A 5,274-nucleotide genomic window follows, 5' to 3' on the forward strand; every position below is an offset into this window, starting at 1 on the left:
ATTTTTTCTTAGGGAGTTCTTTGATGGCTTGTTCAATTTCTTTTTCTTATATGGGATTATTTAGGTATTCTATTTCTTCTGCTGTTAATCTAGGCAATTTATATTTTTGTAAATATTCATCCATATCTCCTAAATTGTTATATTTATTGCCATATAATTGGGCAAAATAGTTTTTAATGATTGCCTTAATTTCCCCTTCATTAGAGGTGAGGTCTCCCTTTTCATCTTTGATACTGTCAATTTGATTTTCTTCTTTCCTTTTTTTTATTAGATTGACCAGTACTTTGTCTATTTTATCTGTTTTTTCAAAATACCAGCTTCTAGTCTTATTTATTAATTCAATAGTTCTTTTACTTTCGATTTTATTAATTTCTCCCTTGATTTTTAGTATTTCTAATTTAGTTTTCATCTGGGGATTTTTAATTGGCTCTTTTTCTAATTTTTTGAGTTGCATGCCCAATTCATTAATCTCTGTCCTCTTTAATTTGTTAATATATGCACTCAAGGATATAAATATCCCCCTGAGTACTGTCTTGGCTGCATCCCACAGAGTTTGGTAGGATGTCTCATCATTGTTATTTTGTTCAATGAAATTGTTGATTGTTTCTATGATTCCTTCTTTGACAAATAGGTTTTGGAGAATCATATTATTTAATTTCCAATTAGTTTTTGATTTTCCTGTCCAGGTGCCCTTACTAATTATTATCTTTATTGCATTATGATCTGAGAAGGTTACATTTATTATTTCTGCTCTTTTGCATTTGTTTGCAATATTTCTATGCCCTATTACATGGTCAATCTTTGTGAATGTGCCATGTGCAGCTGAGAAGAAGGTGTATTCCTTTTTGTCCCTCTTTATTTTTCTCCACATATCAATTAAATCTAACTTTTCTAGGACTTCATTCACCTCTCTTACCTCTTTCTTATTTATTTTTTGGTTTGGTTTATCTAGATCTGAAAGAGGAATATTTAGATCTCCCACTATTATGGTTTTACTATGTATTTCCTTCTTGAACTCTTCCAGTTTCTCCTTTATGAATTTGGATGCTATGCCACTTGGTGCATACATATTGAGCAGTGTTATTTCCTCATTGTTTATACTGCCTTTAATCAGGATGTAATGTCCTTCCCTGTCTTTTTTAATCATATCTATTTTTACTTTGGCTTTATCAGAAATCACAATTGCCACTTCTGCCTTCTTTTTCTCATTTGATGCCCAAAAGATTTTGCTCAAACCCTGAACCTTAAACTTGTGTATGTCCACCCGCCTCATATGTGTTTCTTGTAGACAACATATGGTAGGGTTTTGGTTTCTAATGCACTCTGCTATTTGCTTCCATTTTATTAGTGAGTTCATCCCATTCATATTCAGAGTTATAATTATCAGTTGTGCATTTGCTGACATTTTCATATCCTCCCCTATTCCTACCCCTTCTTCTGAAACCATTTCCTTTTAAACCAGTGATTTGCTTTAAGCAGGTATCCCTTATCCCCTCCCTTGATTAACTTCCCTTTCTACCCCCTCCCTTATTATTCTCCTTTTTTTATTTTTAAAAGCCTAATAAATTCCCTCCCCCTTCTTCTCCCCTCCCTTTTTTGACCTCCTCACTCCCCTGCTCCCCTTGGTTTATCCCTTCTGACTTTCTCAGTAGGGTTAAATACAGTTTTTTATCCAAATGGATAAAAAGCTATTCTTCCCTCTTTGGGTTGATTACACTGAGAGTAAGGTTTAAATATTACCTCTTAATACTCTCTTCCTCTCCTTCTTATAATAGTATTTGTCCCCTCTCCTTTCCATGCCCTCTTTGTGTGTAATATAATATCCTATTTTTCTTATTCACTCAAGTTTCTCTTGGTGTCCCCTACTATTCAACCCCCTCTTTCCCACCCCCCCATATCATCTTAGACCATTTAGTATTCCACCCTCTCCCTATGAATTATTCTTCTGATTACTATAGTAGTGAATACTATAATAGTGAATAGAGTTCACTACAGAGAATTATACATAGCATTTCTCCACATAGGAATACAGATAATTAGATCTTACTGAGGCCCGTAAAAAGGCAAATTTAAAAATTATGAGTTTTCTTTCTTTCCCTTCTGTTTCTTATTTACCTTTTCATGTTTCTCTTGATTTTTGTAACTGGATATCAAACTTTCCATTTAGTCCTGGTCTTTTCTGTGCAAATACTTGGAAATCTTCAATTTTGTTGAATGCACATACTTTCCCCTGGAAGTAAAAAGTCAGTTTTGATGGGTAGTTTATCCGTGGCTGAAAGTCCAGCTCTCTTGCCTTTCTGAATATTATATTCCAAGCCTTGTGGTCTTTTAGCGTGGAGGCTGCCAGATCCTGTGTGATCCTGATTGGTGCTCCTTGATATTTGAATTGTCTCTTTCTGGCTTCTTGTAAGATTTTTTCTCTTATTTGAAAGCTCTTGAATTTGGCTATTATATCCCTTGGTGTTGCCCTTTCTTGGTCTAGTGTAGAGGGTGATCTATGGATCCTTTCAATGTCTATATTGCCCTCTTGTTGTAGAACTTCAGGACAATTTTGCTGAATAATTTCTTTAAGTATGGAGTCCAAGTTTCTATTAATTTCTGCTTTTTCTGGAAGACGAATGATTCTCAAATTGTCTCTTCTAGACCGGTTTTCTTGGTCTGTCACTTTCTCATTGAGATATTTCATGTTTCCTTCTATTTTATCCATCCTTTGACTTTGTTTTATTTGTTCTTTTTGTCTTGAGAGATCATTAGCTTATAATTGCTCAATTCTAGCCTTTTGGGACTGGTTTTCGGCTATAATCTTTTGGTTTTCGGCTATGATCTTTTGGTTTTCCTTTTCAATCTGGTCATTTCTGGTGTTCAATTTGCTTATCAGTTCATTTGATTTCTCAGCCTCACTTTCCAATTGCAAAATTCTGCCTTTTAAACTGTTATTTTCTTGCCTGATTTCCTTTTGAGCTATTTCCCATTTCTCTAGCCAAATCTTTTCCAACGTTTTCGTCATCTCATATTTGAACTCTTCAAAAGCTTGTGACCAGTTTTCATTATTTTTGGAGGGTCCGGATGCTTCTTTGTTCTCCTCTTCTGTTTGCTCAGTTGTCTGGATTTTCTCTGTGTAAAAGTTGTCAAGTGTTAAAGATTTCTTCTTCTTGTTGTTAATCTTTTTCTTTTGGCCTTCCTGATTCTGGGTTGCCATTGTTAGCCCAGCCTGTTCTAAGGTTTATCCTCACGCTGACTCAAGTCTGTTTTTTCTCAAGGTCAAGCCCCCTGGTGAACCCCCTTGCTTGATCCCCTGCTGGAGGCTCCTTTACAAGTCTCAGGGCGCTACTTCCACAGTTGTATACCCGTCTGCACTGGTTCCCCACTCAGAGTTTTAGAGCCTTCGCTCACACAAGCCTGTGTGCACCTGTGCTCGCGCCTGCACTCTGTGTCCGCGCTCAAAGTCCGTGCACATTCTTTAGCCTTTTGGGGTCCTAAGTCTTGCTGCTCTCAGGAACAGGCCCTGGAGCTGCCAATGACTCAATGGGTGCCCCAAACTTGCTCTATTTCTCTTGAGCTGGCTTTGGTGTTGTAGGTGGTGTGGTGTGGGGGGGGGGTAAGGGGGGTTTGCTCAGCCCGCGATTTAGTGAGAGCTGTTTCACCCCTTTATAGCATGGAAATGCCCCAATTCCACGTACCTTCCACACTGTGCCCTGTTGTGGGATCCCTCCGTTCGTCTGGATTTGTTTTTATGTCCCCTTGAGGAGTCCTTTATGTTTCGGTTAGGAGAGGTTAAGCGCTGCTTTTTACTCTGCCGCCATTTTAACCAGAAAACCAGCCCTTTTCTTTTTTGAGAAAGGTATGATATCACTTAAACAACTATGTATGTAAATGTGAAATTATGTAAAACATTACCATATTAGCCATTTTGCAAAAAAAGAAAAAAAGTTAAAATAAAGTGAAATAAGTATACTTCAATGTGCCCTCGGAATATATCAGCTCTCTCTGGAAAGTATTTTTCATCATGACTACTTTGGCATTATCTTGGATCATTGTATTGATTAGAGTAGCTATATTTTCTCCATTGACCACCTTTACAATATTGCTGTTACTGTGTACAATGATCTCTTAGTTGTCCTCACTTCACTCTGTATCAGTTCATATAAGTCTTCCCAGGTTTTTCTGAAGCCACTAACCTCATCATTTCTTATAGCATAATATGGGTTATGGATTTTAATTGTTCAGTATTTACTAAATAACTCTGGGGCACTGGCTTTTCAACTTTTGAAACCTAAACCTATTTCATTCTCTCATGTTGATGAGTAGATACATTCTAGTATTTTCATATGCAGATACAGTCAACCCAAAACTTCAACAAGGCTTTGAGGCATCATACCCTTATACACTCACATTCTAAGATCATCGAGTTAGTATTGAAGGGCACCTTTGAAGTCATCTAGTCCAACTTTCCATTGAGGTGAAGTGTCTTGCTCAAGGCCATACAAGTATTGAGTAGTGTATCTTGGGTTTGAACCCAGTTCTTTCTACTCTCAAACTAATATTCATTAATTTTGTAGGTGACACAATTATGCCTGTATGTGTTGATTTGATTGATGTACAAATCTTCAATAAAAACTTTTTCTTGACTCGGAAGGAAGGAGAGAAGGAACAAACAAACAAAAGAAGAAAAGGAAGGAAGAAAGGAAGAAAGAAAAGACAAGAAAGGAAGAATCCATTAGGATGGATTGGATTTCAGGGTTTTGTTTGGGAGTTTTTTATCTTTTAAAGAATTATGAACTTGACAAATATTAATAAACACAATCATTTCCATGTAAAAAGTTATGAAATACATTTTTAAATGAAAATGTGAGTCTCTATTATGTACAGCTTGTTTTTAAAGTGTATGATACCTTTATCACAGTAATCCTATACTGAACTGTGAATCTATGTCTCTAAACTTCTTTCTGCTCTTGCTAATAGAGTTTTAAAATATTGCATTGATGCTTTTGGTGGGGGGGTATCACTATTACTACCATATTTCCTTCAAAACCTCTCCCACTCCATTAAAAAAATAATGCCCTTCCTGTAGCAAATAAAGAGACAAGCAAAACAGATCCACTCATTGGTCATGTCTAAAAATGAGGTGTCATTCAGCACCTCTAGTCCAATGCTTCTGTCTCAGGAGGTGGGAGATAGAATAATGCTTAGTCTTTGGGAACTGTTGCTTTGATGCATTGCATTAATGGTTGCTCTAATAGTTTAGTAATCTTTTGAATATAATTCCAAATTGAT

At 36.4% G+C, this 5,274-nt stretch overlaps 1 long non-coding RNA gene across 1 annotated transcript in view; it reads left to right on the top strand.

The window, feature by feature from the left end:
* Window positions 1–4,820, top strand: part of LOC123242530 — a 13,116-nt gene extending 8,296 nt beyond the window's left edge. Inside the window, exon 3 of the long non-coding RNA XR_006505820.1 lies at window positions 4,560–4,820. This is a non-coding gene — a long non-coding RNA (uncharacterized LOC123242530). The remainder of the gene's footprint in view (window positions 1–4,559) is intronic.
* Window positions 4,821–5,274: the final 454 nt, after the last annotated feature.

Source organism: Gracilinanus agilis, chromosome 3, assembly GCF_016433145.1.
Source record: "Gracilinanus agilis isolate LMUSP501 chromosome 3, AgileGrace, whole genome shotgun sequence".
Lineage (NCBI taxonomy): Eukaryota > Metazoa > Chordata > Mammalia > Didelphimorphia > Didelphidae > Gracilinanus > Gracilinanus agilis.